This window comes from Otolemur garnettii, unplaced genomic scaffold (assembly GCF_000181295.1).
Source record: "Otolemur garnettii isolate 467f Iridium unplaced genomic scaffold, OtoGar3 scaffold00014, whole genome shotgun sequence".
NCBI lineage: Eukaryota > Metazoa > Chordata > Mammalia > Primates > Galagidae > Otolemur > Otolemur garnettii.
The window spans coordinates 26240962-26258013 of record NW_003852409.1 but is presented as its reverse complement, the minus strand read 5'-3'; the positions used below and the strand labels follow the sequence as shown (position 1 = coordinate 26258013).

General features: G+C 43.5%; 1 protein-coding gene across 3 annotated transcripts in view; it reads left to right on the top strand.

Moving 5' to 3' along the window:
* Nucleotides 1-3185: 3185 nt before the first annotated feature.
* STRBP (spermatid perinuclear RNA binding protein) overlaps nt 3186-17052 on the top strand; it is a 138938-nt gene continuing 125071 nt past the window's right edge. For all 3 annotated transcript variants that reach the window (XM_012802414.2, XM_003785288.3, XM_023510587.1), the window contains exon 1: nt 3186-3316. The gene's annotated coding sequence lies outside the window, so the exon portion shown is untranslated. The remainder of the gene's footprint in view (nt 3317-17052) is intronic.

The following is a 17052-nucleotide window of genomic DNA, read 5'->3' as shown; positions in this document are numbered from 1 at the left end:
GGTTTTTTGCCAGGGCCAGGTTTGAACCCACCACCTCCGGCATATGGGGCTGGCGCCCTACTCCTTGAGCTACAGGAGCCACTGTGAGGATGGGGGTTAATAGTAAATAGGCATGAGGAATCCTGTGGGGATCCATGAAATATTCTAAATGTTCTAAAATTGATTTATGCTGATGTTGTATCACTCAGTAAAGTTACTAAAAATCATCAAATTGTACACTTGAAATGCATGATTTTATGGTATGTAAATATACCTCAATTAAGTTGTTAAAAATTTATATATGTGTATGTGTCCTTAAAAATTAAGAAAGTACAGATCTATCCTCATACTCAATTCTGTTTTCAGGTATAACCAGTAGTCATTAGCATTTAATTCTTTCTGACTTTTCTGTCCAGAATGCAACATATACAGTATAGATACATAATTTTCTGCAACTTTCTTTTTTCTGTGGACATGTAATGTGGGACATGAAAAATTTAAGAGTAGCTGCTCTGGGAGGTGGGATTAGGGTGGAGGGAGTGGAGTTAAGGGCAGGAACGGAGAGGGACACTTGAAACTCTTTCTTTCTTTCTTTTCTGACAGAGTCTCACTTTGTCACCCTTGGTAGAGTGCTGTGACATCTTAGCTCACAGCAACCTCAATCTCTTGGGTTTAAGTGATTCTCTTGTCTTAGCCTCCTGAGTAACTGGGAGTACAGGTGCCTGCCACAATGCCCTGCTATTTTTAGAGACAGGGGTCTCATTCTGGCTTAGGCTAGTCTCAAACTCATGAGCTCAGGCAATCCGCCTGCCTTGGCCTCCCAGATTGCTAGGATCACAGGCATGAGCCACTACACCTGGCCCTTAACTTTGTTTTTTTGCTTATCATTTGCATGTTTTTGTCAGGAGTAGGGCTAAAAACTCAACAAAGATATTGAAATAAAGGATACTATTGAATCTGTAAAAGATACGCCTTCTCCTACTTAATTAAAAATTTTACCAAATGCTGGACATCATGCTGTGTAGTACCATTGTCTCATTGGATTCTTATAATAACCCTATGAGGTATGTAGTATTGTTAGTCTCACTTGACAGAGTCAACTTAGATCCAGACTGATTTTTCAAGATCGCACAGCTTGGTGCAGAGAACCTAAATCTTTACATTGCAGCACCTCTTTTCCTTCTGACAGGTTTATGTTCCTTCCTGCAAAACCTAGCTTTAATAATCTTATCTCATGTGCATATGTAGTCTTTCCTAACCCACTTAGGCAGAGAGAAGACCCTGTCCTCAAGGTGCTTAGAGTCCAGGAAGGAGACAGGTAGCTAAACAATTACAATCTAGTACTGTAAGAATACATAGTTTAAGAGGCCTATGCAGGGCCTCGCCTGTGGCTCAGTGAGTAGGGCGCCAGCCCCATATACTAAGGGTGGTGGGTTCAAACCCCACCCCAGTCAAATTGCAACAAAACAGCCAGGCATTGTGGCAGGAGCCTGTGGTCCCAGCTACTGGGGAGGCTGAGGCAAGAGAATTGCCTAAGCCCAAGACCTGGAGGTTGCTGTGAGCTGTGATGCTACTGCACTCTACAGAGGGTGAAAAAGTGAAACAGTCTCTTAAAAAAAAAAGGGGGCTGTGCAAACAGAGGGAGTTTACATAATGTGTCTGACGCAACCAAGGATTTCAAGACAGAATATATTTTGAGCTGATTTATCAATTGGTACACCTAGGGGTTTTCTAGGAGCATAAATGAGTGTTCAGAGGTGAGGAGTGGGTGTAGAAATGGAGCTACCAGGTCCAGCTCCTGTCTCAAGAGTCTCGGGAGTGTTACAGACTTGAGCATACTCTGGAAACTACAGTTCTGTAGTTCAGTGGCTGGAGAGTCAAGTTGACCAGCAGGAGGGGCAAAGTCAGGGTGTAGCTTGAAGCTTAAGGCCCGATCACTTAGGCTTTTTACAGCTGGAATTCAGTGTTTACACTTTATTCTGTGAACGAAGCAGAGCTGTTAAAATATTTGATCCTAGTATGTTAGAAAGATGAGAAGGGGCCCGAGGGAGGAGTTGTGAGAGGTCCCTGCTCCAACCTCTGGCTCTCCAAGCCCCTTTCCCTGGCACTGGCTGGTCAGGTCGTTTCTTTCCCAGACTGGCAATACCCTTAGGGCAGGACTTTGCCTTATTTGCATACAGCAGGTATTCCGGAGAGGCTAAACTGGCTGACAGAATGCTGGGCACCAAGAACATGCCAACTAGTAACTGTAAAGTAAAAAGCGAACCTTTACTTATTCTCCAGCGCTGTCCCTGGCATAGTGCAGGTAGGTGTTCAGTCAAAGTCTGACTGACCTAACCATAAGGAGATCAGAGAGATCCTAGACCCAAACTCAATTGCAGGTAGGCTCACTATGTATAGGTGAAGAAGAGGTGACTGCGAAGACTTCTGTTCAGGGTTTGCTGTGTACTAGAGTTCACACATTACTGTCTTATGTCATCTCCCTCAACAGTTCTTAAGTCAAAATTTTGTTCCAGTTTTCTCGATGGGGAAACTGAGGCTCATAGTGTTTCTGTAACATGGTCAAGGTCACACAGCTGACAAATGGGATGAGGCGGAGGTCGAGGATCTGAACCTTTTAACAAGTCAAAGCCTACTGGCTTGCCCTTCCTCCACTCCGGGAGCCATTGCGGCGCTTACTCCGTTTGCGTAGCCGCTGGGGATGGAGGTCAACCTAAGCTGGGGCGCGGGACCCAGAGACGCCGGCTATTGATATTAGCCCGGCGCCACTCCCAGGTTTGAAGTTACGAAGTTTCCCTGATTTTCTCTAGCCTCCCAGTGAAGCTCGTTTCTGTTCTCCAGCAGTTACGCCGCTAGCGCAGCGGGGCTCAGGTGCGGCGGCGGGCGGGGGCCTGGAGCTGGGAGGAGGGCGGGGACGGAGTTTACGTAAGCGTAGGCTCGCAGGTGCTTGCGACCGCCGCCCTGCGCGCTCCCAGGTGCGCAGTTGGCGCAGGCGGCCGCGCTGCTTGGCAGCGTCAGTCACTGGCCGGCGCTCTCAGGTGCGGCAGAGCGCGCGTGGAGGGGGCGCGCGGCGAGCGAAGGGGCGGGCTTTAGGTTCCCCGGCAGCTGCGAGGCCCGCCCCCCGGGCCGGCCAATGGGCGCGCTCGGCCGTGTCACGTGTCTGCCGCCGCCGCCGCTGCTGCCGCCGAAGCGGAGACCGGAGCCGCGAGCGCCACCAGGGCAGCAGCCGCCGCAGCCGCCGCCGCTGGGCTGAGGAGCCGGAGACGCGGGCAGACGAGGTGGCGGCGGCGGCGGAGAGGGAGCGGAGACCGAGAGCGGGCAGAGCGCGACGGCCACGGTAGGCTGCGGCGGCGGAGCAGGCGCCTGCGCGGCGGGTTGTCCCGGGCGGGCGGCGGTTAAGGCGGCGGTTGAGGCGGTTGGCGGAGCCGGCCCGGGCCCCGCATTGTTTGTTGTGCGTCCTTAGCAGCGGCGGCGGCCGGGGTGGAGAGCAGGGAGCAATCCCGGCCCCGCGGCCCCGGCATTGTGGCCGCCGCCGCCGCCGCGGTGCCCCGGCCTCTTCGGGCAAGGGCAGCCTTTCTCACCTTCGCAGGGGACGGGGTCCCGGCCCAGAGCCGGGGAGGGCGTGGGCAGCGTGGGGCATGGCTCTCCTGGAGGTGTGGGTAGGATGGAGGGTGAAGGGCTCGGGGCAGGTGTTGGAGGACATTGGGGGCAGGAGCTGGGGAAGAGGCTTTGGGGGGCAAGCAGAGGTGTAGAGGAGAATGGGAGGGAGAAGGATCCGGCCTAATGGAGGGTGAGGGCCTTGGGACCGGTTTGGTGAGCCCCTGGGGGCCAGGGCGAGTGCGAGAGAGAAAGAGAGAGAGAGACACGGACATTCCGGTGGCGGGGGGGGGCGCACTATATCTAGGGGTTCAGGAGGGTGTGAGCGGGGCTCTAGGGAGGCAGGGACGAGTGGGGTGGGAATGCAGGGAGAAGATTGGGGACTCGAGGCAGGAATGGAAGGAGCTCTGCGTGTGAGGTGCAGGGAGCGGGGCAGATACTAGGAAGGCCGCCGGACGCACGTGAAGGGGAATGATGGAGGAGGAGGTAGGGTACGGGAAATGTGGGCAGGCTGGCTGAGCGTGAAGAGGGAGGGAGGCCAGGAGGGTGTCTAGGTGAGGGAAATGGAGGGTGTTTGGACCGGAGGTGTGAGGAGAGTAGGCCCAGAGGCCCCAGGAGACCTGTGAGGGGTTATGAGGTAGTGTCTGGCCAGGTGTGTAGGGGAGACAGGGAAGCAGGAAGGGGTTAACTTGTGAAGGAAGGATGTCAGGTATCAGGTAGTCTGGAGAGAGGAGACGGGGGTGGAGGGGTGGGGGGGTGGAAGGTGGAAGTTGGTTGGAGCAGGACTGAGTTTGAGAACTTTGGGAGAGAAGTGGGGACAATAGGGCAGGTTGGTGGAGGTGGAGAGGAGAAGGTGCCTGGGCAGGAGTTGTGTGGGGGCATTTAATGGGTAGCAGGGAGAGGTGAGTGAAATGGAGGGTGTTTATACAGGAAGTATAGAGGAAGGTGGAAGAAGCATAAGTGGGAACTTTTGGGTTGGGGGGGACTTTGGAGCAGGCAGGTGTGTGTAGGAGAATGAATATGTGTGAAGTGCAGGGCAAAGTGGGGTGGAGGGGAGGGAGGAAAGAAATACTCTTGGAGTGCCAGGTAAAGTGTGGGTACAAATGGAAGGAAATGGTACAAATGGTAGGAAATGTGGAGAGAAGTTGGGGAGAAGGGGGTAGGTAGAGGGGGGGTGTGTGGGAAGGAAATAAGTAGAGGGGGTAGTGGGATAGGCTGGGAGGGAAGGTGTACAGAAGAAGAGTATGTGAAAAGAGGGAAGCACAGGTTTGGGGAGCTGGATTTTGTGAAGTGGGGAGAACAAAATAGGCAGGGGACAGTGGTAAGGAGGGGAGGAAGACCAGATATTTTGAGATAGAGGATGTAGAAAAATAGCACCCATAGTACCTATAGTGGGGCAAGGGAAAGGTACAGTAGGGATGTGTGTAGGCATGTCTGTGACTAGGAAAGAAATAGGTTTTTTTTTTTTTTTGAGACAGAGTCTCAAGCTGTCGCCCTGGGCAGAGTGCCATGGCATCACAGCAACCTCAAACTCTTGGGCTTAAGCAATTCTCTTGCCTCAGCCTCCCAAGTAGCTGGGACTACAGGCGCCCACCACAATGCCTGGCTGTTTTTTGGTTGCAGTTGTCATTGTTGCTTTGCACCTCCGGGCTGGGTTTGAACCCACCACCCTAGGTGTATGTGGCTGGCACCCTGCTGACTGACCATGGGCACTGCCATAGAAGAGAAATAGTTAATGGATTGGATTGGGGGTGGCGGTGGGGAAGTGGCCTAGGGTTAGGGCAGGAAATGGCTATTTAGGTTGGAGAGAGTTAGGAAAACAGGTTGCTTAAGAGAGTATGGGAAGTCCAAGGTACAGGAGTGTGGGGAGATTGGAACACTTTGAGTTTTGAGAGATTAAAGGAGTCATAATTTTTAGGTCACTGAAATATAAGGAAGGGCAGGGAGACTGAAGAAGTTGGAAAAAAAACTAAAGGGAGAGGATTAAATTTCAGACATAGAGGAACTGGAAATTTTGGGAGGAGGGAGATAGAGTTGGAGCCTAGAATGATATTAATAGAAAATGGAGAACATTAAACCCTTTATCATATATGAAAATTCATGATTCTAGGGTCAGAGAGATCATGAAGCCTGATTTTAGTTCAGAGCCCAGTAAATGGGGTTGGGATAAGAAGAGCTGAGTGGAGGAGGTGTGGGGCTGGGTATCATCCTGGCATAGTGGTCTGATGAGTGGATATATAGAAGAGCTATGCAGGGTCCTGAGGAGTGTACCAAGAGTGAATGGAAATAGGATTGCAGCAGGTGCAGGGCAGATGGCTTTGTGAAACTGCAAGAAAGCAGGGAGCAGAGGGTAGTAGCATTCAAGGGCTGTGTGTAAGAAGGAGGAAGGAATACTTTGGTGCTTTCTGAGTAATGGGGCAGTACTCAGGCATGTAATATCTGTAATTCAGGTAATGAAATATCTGAGTCCCATGCTATAGACCGACAGAAGTAATGTACACTCAGTTCCTAAAAGTGGCAGAAATGGAGCTTTTTGACTCTACTTCAGGGTGTGAATAACTGATAACTGGGTTGTTAGCTTTTTCTCTTAAATCGTTCAAATAAAATTTAGTTGGAGACTTTTGGATTCTCTGGGATTTTGATTCGAGTTGTCTGGGGCTTTGATTTGAGTTGATGGGTGTAATGTTAGTTTCATTTAGGAAAGACAGTTTTGGGGTTATGTGGATATATGGCTATCAGTTTGCCATACACCTGGAAAGTAACCTTTAGGGGTTTGAGCATAGACATTTCAGTGTAGGTCTTAGCCAGTGTTCTTTGGCTACATAGAGTCTTTGGGATTTGGAAGGATTAAGCAAACTGCTTTGAGACAGCATTAGTAAGCAGGGATTCCTAGAATCTTGGAAAATTATTTCCCTTTTCATACTTGAAAATTCAGTCTTGTCAGATTTTGCTAAAAAACAAATTTGATCATGTTGTGGAAATAACTTCAGTTAGCACCTTGTGGGCTTCATGTAGTATGTAGTATAGTGTGTTACCTAGTATGATTTCAAATAAAAGATCTGCTTTTGGTAACTTGGGAGCTTTCTGGGTTGATTAGTTTTTTCTTTTGTCAGTGTAGGAAGTATCTTAATGCAGCCATTGTATGTTCAAATAATAAGGTTGAGTGGAAATGGGAATCTTGCCTAAACATAATGAGGGCTGAGCAGAACACCAATTTGAAGTAATCTGAATCTGTGACTATAAATATTTAAAAAATAAACTGGAAGGTAATGATTTTTAAAATCCAAATTTGAAGTATGTCATGCAGACAGCAAAATAATGCACTGAATGTATTGCTATAAGATTTTGTTTTTGGAGGGAAAGGTTTTAAAAGTATAATATGATAGAAAGTATAGTTTGATTGAAATTCTTGGAGTATTTTGAGATTTGGTATATGTGTGGAATATAATTACAGGGAGCATTTCTGACCCTGTTTGCTCCTTAGCAGAGACTTTGGGCAGTAGGATAGAAGTTGAATAGAGTGACCTTTGAAAATTCTCTCCAATATGGCCATTGTTTCCTCATTGTATTTTTTAAGTCCATTGTGTTAGTTCATTTTATTGATTTGGGGTAAGCAGTACTTTGTTGCTCAGCATACTCAATTCTGGCGTAGTGTTCTGATTACATGTATTGTTCTGTGAAGATAATTTGTAGGCCCTTTATAATATTATCTTAAGTTTATGAACCAAGGAAAGAAGATTATTTAGACTTTGTAGACTAAACAGTTGGCTTCTGGTTTTATTTTCACTGGTAACTTGCTGGACAAGTTACTTAATCCCTTACTTAATTCTCCTCTAGAAATCTGACACTTTATCTATGTCCCCTGAAAATGGAGATGGTTTGTGTAGTTTTAAGTTTTTTGGGAAGACTAGAGCTATGTAAATATGGAGATAGATGTTATTTCTTTAGTTCCTCCTGTGAGTTTTAGACTGGCCAAATATTAATTAGTACTTCATAATTTGCTGTTTGGTGATTAATTTGTTGTGAGAAACTTGGTAGAGATGAAACGTATGTGACTATCAGAGATGTCTGCCAATTGAAGTTTGTTTATTCTTTGCTCCACTGTTTACCTTTCCTGACTTATTCCTGTAGCCCTGTTAGTGCTGATTCAAATCCATCAGCTGGAGCAGAAGTTTGTGAGAGACATTCTGAATTCTAGCAGTAGCCCAAGATTGTTTTGAAGCATGAATTTCCAGAGGCAGAGTACTAATTTAGCTTAGTGAATTCAATTCTTGTATCAGAAATAATAAATATAGTACAGTTTCTTGAGTGTTTTGCAGAAAATTGATTAATTCGGAGTGAACTGGAACAGAAAAATATAGCTGCCTCTTCTGCTAGTGACATTAAGTATTTTTGCTCCATTTTATTGAATTACTTTTTCCTTTTTTTTTTTTGAGACAGAGCCTCAAGCTGTCCCCCTGGGTAGAGTGCCATGGCATTACCGCTCACAGCAACCTCCAACTCCTGGGCTCAAGCGAGTCTCCTGCCTCCGCCTCCCAAGTAGCTGGGACCACAGGCGCCCGCCACAACGCCCGGCTATTTTTTGGTTGCAGCCATCATTGTTGTTTGGCGGTCCGGGCTGGGGATTCGAACCTGCCACCTTAGGTGTAGGTGGCTGGTGCCTTAGCCGGTTGAGCTATAGGCGCCGAGCCACTTTTTCCTTTTAATGCTTTAGTTATGAAATAATTACCATTTAATATTTCCAAGTCCATTTGACAGGTTGTGCTCTATTTGAGTATTTGAGGTAGAATGACTTTTAAAGTTGCAAACCAATGGGGTGGGAACCAGTAGGGTGGGAGTGTGTCAAGGACATGTCAGGGACATGCAAAAACAAATTGTCTCTATGCTCCGTCCCAAATGATATTACTCTAAGTGTTTTTTTTTTTTTTTTTAATGTGTTTGGTTTACTGGTCATAAAGAGCCTACAGAGGCTGGTCATGATTGTAAGTTGCTTTGTTGGACGTTAATTTGCTTTGAGGTTGGTGATAACCCATCTCTAATAGTGTTTCTGTGTTCGGTGATGTATTTTCATAGTTTATTCTCTTATGTAACATATTTGGACACTGTTATCCATCTGCGTGCTTTTCTGTTTTCATTTGTTTTATATAGATCCTTTTATTGGAAGATGCAGTTTTTTAAAATTTGTTTATAAGGCTTCGTAATCCAGTCTAATTTTAGAAGACTGTTTATTGGGATAATGTAAGTTAAATGTATATATCAATTAAAACAGAAGTGAAGTAATGAGGCCAGATTAATGGGAATATGGATAATTAGATAATTTGAGCCTGAAAGTTGTGTGGTAATCTTTAATCTAGCTTTTAGGTATTGCATTGAATGAATAGAGAGGTTAGCATACTACCTGTTTTGTCACTTTCATGCCTAATTTGAATTATTTCTTATCTTAAGGGTCCATTAAATATGCCATATTTGAGAAGTATAGTGCCTCACAAAAGGCTCTCCATACATGTATATGGCTGAGTGAATGAAGCAGTACTAAATTTTGGTTATTTGATATTCAAATTTTCTTCTGACATAACTAACACTATGTAAAACATCTGCTTTCTTTAGTTAACTTTAGCATGACTCAAAAGGGTACAGTTGATTATGTCAATAATAAAATCACAGCCTTGCATTGTGAAGACTTCATGCTTCATTTCCATTTGAAAAGTGAAAATTTTGCAGCAGGTTGTGTAATAAATTCTGAGGCGTTTCTGGGTCATGGATAAGATGTTGTTTCTTACTGCACCTGCAGAATTTCCTGTTCTCTGCAGTTTTCCAGGTGCCAGGGCTTTTTATAATATCCTGTTGGGGAGATCAGCATTTTCTTTAAATGAATTTAACTTAACCAGTTTTGTACTGTTGACATATAGCAACTGGTAATTGTCCTAAAGGGCTTTAATCTAGATTTTTTTTTTTTCTTACTGTGCCTGTTTTAGTATGCCATGACTAGGCCTGTTTTGCCAGTTTAATTCAGCAAACATACATCAACATTTAGGTCCAAAGGCGTGTTTCATGCTAGACCTAAGATTTCTTGGTAGGGCTCAGTAATATTGTTTTGAGTAAAGAGTAGATTCTTTCCTAGATAAATTGGCCCTCAGTGTGGAAATGGAGTCTATAACTTTGGTTATTTATGTTTAGTCAGAGTAACTGAAAATCAGTACATTTTAAGACAGCTAGCTAGTGACCTAATAAAGAAATGGTTTGTTTGTAAAAGCTAACATGGAGGTAGTTCATTCTTAAGATGTTATAGTTCTAAACTGAAACTCATCAAACATTGCATGTAATCAGGCTTTTGTACCACTTAGGCAACCTACATTTTTTTTTTTTTTTTTGAGACAGAGCCTCAAGCTGTCCCCCTGGGTAGAGTGCCATGGCATTACAGCTCACAGCAACCTCCAACTCCTGGGCTCAAGCGAGTCTCCTGCCTCCGCCTCCCAAGTAGCTGGGACCACAGGCGCCCGCCACAACGCCTGGCTATTTTTTGGTTGCAGCCGTCATTGTTGTTTGGCGGGTCCGGGCTGGGGATTCGAACCCGCCACCTTAGGTGTACGTGGCTGGCGCCTTAGCCGGTTGAGCTATAGGCGCCGAGCCGCAACCTACATTTTAACCTAATGAAGTTTCACATACTTAGTAGCTCTTGAATTAAATCTGGATAACTAAATTTTGAAAAAGGTAATAAACTAGAGGGGAAAGGTGTTGAAGTTTTTTGATGGTTAGCACCTAGTGGAAATAAACATCTCAAGCCCTTGGCATGCATGTTTTCAGTTGTTTTGAAGAACATTGGAGTGATCTTGCAATGTCAAGGTTAGCATGGAAGAGCAGATACCAAACATTGGTGATGAGGCTTTTAAAAAGTGGCATCCTAAAATAAGTACTAACTGTGATCTTTTTTGACCTGCCAGCTTTGTGGTAAATGTTGTGGAGTTACAACAAAATTGGCTGTTGAAATTATTATGTTTAATAATGTCCTTTATATCTAGAGCTCAAAGTTCACATAATTGGACTTTGGTTCCTATGATAGCTATATCATGTAGGTAAACAGCAGAATATTACATTTGGGACAATGGAGGCACCAGGAATTGACTGGAGAGCAGAGATAGTAGACTGTCAGATCACCTTTTCAGAAACCCCTGAATTTGGTAAGGAAGTTTGATGGCTGAACAAATTTGAGATCTGTGTCTTTTAGTCAGCTTGTTGAGTACAGGTTTTTTCAAGGACTGCATGGGATAATGTTTAGCTCTTCTAGGAAGCCCAGGGTCTAGATTATGGAATAGTAATGAATTTGAGAAAAAGGGCTAGCACTGACTGGACTTTCCTTATGGGTGTGCCCAGAGTGCCCTGTGTGTAATCTTTTTTTTTGGTTTTGAGACAGAGTCTTCTCACTTTGTCACCGTTAGTAGAGTGCTGTAGTGTCATAGCTCACAGCAACCTCAAACTCTTGGACTCAAGAGATTCTCTTGGCTCAGCCCCCTAAGTAGCTGGAACTACAGGTGCCTGCTGCAAAACCTGGCTACCTGTGTGCAATCTTGACTGCTGCATTAGAAGAATGTTTTTGATACTATGAGGCTTGGCTTTGAGGTCTGATTCTGAAGTTTACTAGTTGTAGATCTGTCTCCTCAGGTCTACAGTCAGAATAAAATCCCTAATTTACAGAGTTATAGTGAGGATTAAAGAAGATGAAATTGTAAATTGTAAAGAACGTAACTTTTTTTTTTTTTTTTAAAGGGGAGATTGAGTAGAAATTAAGGGAAAGCTTTGAAATGATGTGAAAATTAGACTCAGAAGGACCTGGATTTTTATTTTTTAGCTTGTAATTTTCAAACATACCTAAAAGGAAACAACAATACAGTGAACTTCCATACACTGTCAGGCAGCCCCAACAATTTGACTGCTTTTATTTCATCTATTCCTTACTGGTAATTGCATTTTACTATTGTTTCTGCTGGAGTATATACAGCAGATTGTAGACATCATATACTTTCATCCATAAATACTTCAGTTTGTATTTCTGACTGATAACCCACATAAAAAACCCCACAAAACTATTTTAACTCCCCAAAGTCACAGTAATATATTCAGAAAGATCTGGATTAAAACATAGCTCTACCACTTCCTAGCTTTGTACATTAAGCATATTATTTGTTCTCTCTGAGTTTCTGGTTTCTTATCTGTAACATAAAGGTAATAACCTCGGCTTGGCGCCTGTGGCTAAGGCGCCAGCCACATACACCTAAGGTGGCGGGTTCGAATCCAGCCCTGGCCCACCAAAACAACAATGACAGCTGCAACCAAAAAATAGCCGGGTGCTGTGGCGGGCACCTGTAATCCCAGCTACTTGGGAGGCTGAGGCAGGAGACTCGTTTGAGCCCAGGAGTTGGAGGTTGCTGTGAGCTATGCCATGGCACTCTACCCAGGGGGACAGCTTGAAGCTCTGTCTCAAAAAAAAAAAAAAAGGTAATAACCTCATGAAGTTATTTTAAGCTTAAATGAAATAACATATAAAATGCCTAACACAAAGATTCTCAGTAAGTGGCCCAGTCCCTCTTCAGGTGGATTGCCTAAAGTCAGGAGTTGGAGACCAGCCTGAGCAAGAGCAAGACCCCATCTCAAAAAAAAAATAGCTGGGCATGTGGTGGTGGGTGCTTGTGGTTCTCGTTACTCAGAAGACTGAGGCAAGGGGATTGCTTGAGCCTGAAAGTTTGAGGTTGCTCTGAACTGTGACACTATTCTACTCTACTGAGGGCGACAAAGTGAGACTGTCTCAAAAAAGAAAAGGGCAGTGCCTGTGGCTCAGTGAGTAGGGCGCCAGCCCCATATACCAAGGGTGGCAGGTTCAAATCCGGCCCCCGGCCAAACTGCAACAAAAAAAAATAGCCGGGCGTTGTGGTGGGTACCTGTAGTCCCAGCTACTTGGGAGGCTGAGGCAAGAGAGTCTCCTTAAGCCCAAGAGCTGGAGGTTGCTGTGAGCTGTGACACGATGGCACTCTATTGAGGGCGACGAAGTGAGACTCTTTCTGTAAAAAAAAGAATTATGGGCTTCCACTTTTTTCTTTTACAAAAGAGTAACAGTGCTCTAGAATTTTCACTAGCCTAGTGAAAATTCTCTTCATTGGGCTGTTTGATTCTTGTATTGAAATCGTGTAACAATTGAAATAATGTCCATACTTACCGTTTCCTGCAACGTCATTATACCCCTGGGTGACTCATTTCAGCCTGCACACACACTGTATTTCATCTACTTTTTTTTTTTTTGAAACAGAGTCTTTCTTTGTTACTGTGGGTAGAGTGCAGTGGCATCATAGCTCACAGTAACCTTACACTTCTGGGCTCAAGCAATTTTCTTGCTTCAGCTTCTTGTGTAGCTGAGACTACAGGTACCCACCAAAAGTCTAGCTATTTTTAGAGGAGGGGTCTTGCTCTTGCTCAGGCTGGTGTTGAACTCCTGAGCTAGGCAATCCACCTGTTTTGGCCTCCTAGAGAGTGCTAGGATTACATGCGTGAGTCACCATGCCTGATGCATCTATTTTTAAAAAACAACTATTTTTTGACTATGCTTTTCTTTTAGCTACTACTCAATTTCTCTGCTTCTCTTAATATTGCAAAACTTTTTGAAAAAGTTGTTTTCTGGCCTGGCGCGGTGGCTCCCACCTGTAATCCTAGCACTCTGGGAAGCTGAGGTGGTTGGATTGCCTGAAGTCAGGAGTTCAAGACCAGCCTGAGCAGCAGTGAGATCTTGTCTCTTAAAATAAAAATAGCCAGGTGTTGTGGTGGAATTGCCTTAAGCCCAAGAGTGTGAAGTTGCTGTGAGGTATGATGCCATGGCATGCTACCAAGGGTAACAAAGTGAGACTGTCTCGATAAAAAGAAAGAAAGAAAGAAAAAGTGTTTTTTTTTTTTTTTTTTTAACTCATCTTCAGTTTTCTTGTTTTTTCCTAAACCCACTCTAGTGAGATTTTCAATCCCGTCACTTTATTGAAACTGCACTTGTCAAAACCACTACATTTAATTCTTATTTGACCTAATAGCATTTGGTATAGTGGATGCTTACTTTGTAAAAACACTTTCTGTACTGGTTTCTAGGATACCACACTCTTCTGGTTTTTCTACCTCCTCCTTGGCTGCTGCTTCTACGTCTCCTTTTTTTTTGGTTCTTTCTCACTACTCCTACCTCTTTATTGGATGCTCCATGGGATCTCTGTTCTTTATTCTCATTCCTTTGGTGCTCTTATCCAGTCTTATGGCTTGGAAGTACCTATACATGTGCTGATGACTCCCAAATTTTTATCTGTAGCCTAGAACTCCTGGCTTGTATATCCTGCTGCTTACTTGACATCTCTATTTATATATTTATCCTTATCTCAAACTCAACTTAAATCTATCTCCTCTTCTCCTTGCTCCTCTTACAGTCTTCCATATCTCAGTAAATAGCTACTCCATCTTTCCAGTTGCTCAGGCCAAGACTTTTAGTCCTCCTTGATTCTTTTTCTCTCACTTTTTCTTTCATGATCCATCATGAAATCTTGCCAGCTCCATCTTCAGAATATATCCAGACTTTGACCGCTTCTATTACTTCCGCAGGTCTAAGCCTTATCCAAATTACTGTAGCTGTTTTTGCTTTTTCCCACTTAGCAAGAATGATCCTTTAAAAAAGGTAAGTCCTATTTTGTCTCCTCTGGTCAAAACTATCTGGTGCTTCCCTATCTTGCTCAGAATAAAAGGCAAAGCCCTGTCCAGTCCTTATGTGATCTGATCTTCTTTGGTTTCTGACCTCATGGTTTTGTACTTGTCTTTTTGCTTATTCCATCTGGCCATAATGGCCTCTTTGCTGTTCCTTCAACATGCTAGGTATATTTCTGTCTCAGATCCTTTGCGTTTGCTATTTGCTCTGCCTAGAATGCTGTTGTTTAGGTATTTGGTTGCCTCCATCTTATCTTCCATTCTCTCTCTCTTTTTTTTTTTTGTTTTGAGACAGAGCCTCAAGCTGTCACCCTGGATAGGATAGCGTGCTATGGCATCACAGCTCACAGCAACCTCCAACTCCTGGGCTCAAGCGATTAAGCGACTTTCTTGCCTTAGCCTCTTGAGTAGCTGGGACTACAGGTGTCTACCTGCTATTTTCAGAGACGGGGTGGGGTCTTGCTTTTGCTCGGGCTGGTCTTGAATTCCTTAGCTCAAGCAATCTACCTGTCTTGGCCTTCTAGAGTGCTCAGATTACAGGTGTGAGCTGTTGCACCTGGTTGAGTTTGTTGGTTTTTGTTTTTTTTTTTTAGATTATGAGCATCTAGTAGAACAGTACCTGGCACTTAGTAGGTGCCTGAGCATTTGTTGAACCTATTATTCTTTTATTAATAGTAATCTATTACTTGGGAGAGGGTGCCATCGTTCTAATTTTAGTTTTTCCTTTGGAATACTATGTAACTTGAAGTCATTTTGATGTATGTTTTTCTTCTTCATGAGTATTCTTTCTTATTAATTTATTCATCTTAATTTTGAGCCATTATTAAGCACTGTGCTAGTTGCATTGGGGCATACAAAGATAAAGAATACATCAACTCTTGATATTTAAGAGTTTATTAAGGGGCTCAGTGCCCATAGCTCATTGGTTAGGGCGCTGGCCAAATACACCGGGGCTGGCTGGTTCGAACATAGCCTGGGTCTACTAAACAACGACAATTACTACAACAACAACAAAAATAGCTGGGCCTTGTGGCGGGTACCTGTAGTCCCAGCTACTTGGGAGGCTGAGACAGAATTGCTTGAGCCCAAGAGTTTGAGGTTGTTGTGAGCTATGAACACCATGGCACTCTTACTGAGGGTGACAAAGTGAGACTCTGTCTCCAAAAAAAGAGTCTATTAAAGGAGTTGATGGCATGATACATATTAAAAAAAAAAAAGTACCTAAGAAATAAAGTGGTCCAGAATTCAGAACAATGAGAAATTGTAGCTGAGGGGAACAACCAAGAGACTTCAGAGAGGATGTGGTGTGTTATATTTATATTGCATCAGGGAAAGCAAACAGGATTTGATTATTAGAAAATGGAAAAGAGAATTCTATACGGAAGGAATAGCATTAGCAAAATGAACGTTGAAGATTTGTATGGAAAATAACAAGTGGTTCATGTAGTTAAAGATAAGGAAATATGAAAGGAATTGGTAGAGTGTAAGCTTGGAGAGGAATGTTGGAGCTCCTGATAGAAGGCCTTAAATGCAAGAAGAAGGAATTCAAACTTTATTCTGTCAAGTGTGGGACTTCAGTGATGGACATTTTGGGACTGTCTTTATGAATTTGACAACTTTTTTGGAGAGACTGAAATGCATATATCTTGTCCTTGAATAACGTTTTGTTCTGTGGTATTTTGTTGTATAACACTGATAAGAAATAAAATGTATTCTCAGCTGGGGCCACTGTCTGTGTGGACGTTGCGTATTATCCCCATGTCTGCATGCCTGGGTTTCCTTGGTATTCTGCTTTCCTTCCACATTCCCCAAAATGTGCATGTTAGATTAACTGGGGTGTTGAAATGGTTCTAGGATGAGTGATGGTGGGGTATGTGTGTGTGTACTCTGTGATGGAAATGGAAATAATTGGGTGTCTTACTTGGTTTTTATTAGTCTTTCTTAAAAGTGCATAGCTCATATATTTATTTCAGTGTTTAGTATTGGAAACATTTGGAATTTATTTAGAAGTTTGTTGGTGGTTTTATGATGAGAATTTAACTCTTGTTTACAATCAGTTAACCTATGGTAGAATTGGTTTTATTATATGTTGTTTTGCTTAAATTTGCAGTTTCCAAGAACTTACTGAGACTGTTAAGTGAGCACTTACAGTACATTGATTAAAATGCTATTGTGATAGTTTTGGGGAAAAAGTGATAAAAATAGTGGACATGAGTATAGAAAGGTTTCTTTGGAACTGACAAAATTTGTAAACTGGATGTGAGGGGCTGAGCAACAAGTCTGGCAACTACAGGGTTTGAAGCTTACTTGATTGGCAGGCTGGGGTGGCTTGAGGGTATTAAGCAGGGAACCCAAGGGAAGTAAGATGACAAGACAAGTTTAAATTTCATTTTGGTATTAAGTTTACAAGTGTAGTGGTGACATCCAGTTGATGATTGTTCTGATAAAAAGAAAATTAGTAATCTTTTTAGAAAGGATGTACATCTTTGGCTTTGGTACCTTCATTTTGATAACAAAAAGAGAAAGTCTCAATTGTTGAATCTGTTGGTCTCAGAATCTAGATAATTGATTTGAAAAACTGATATTTTTCTTTTGATCTGTAAGTGGCTCAACTTGTTTCAGTTTGTTAGAGAAATTGCTCTTATAAATGTACTGTACCTATTCTCAGTACTTTGATACAACTTATCTTTTGAGGTTTGTTTTACTGCTGCTGCTTTGGCTGTTTAAGCAGTGCATGTCTTATCTCCCCCCTACCTCCCC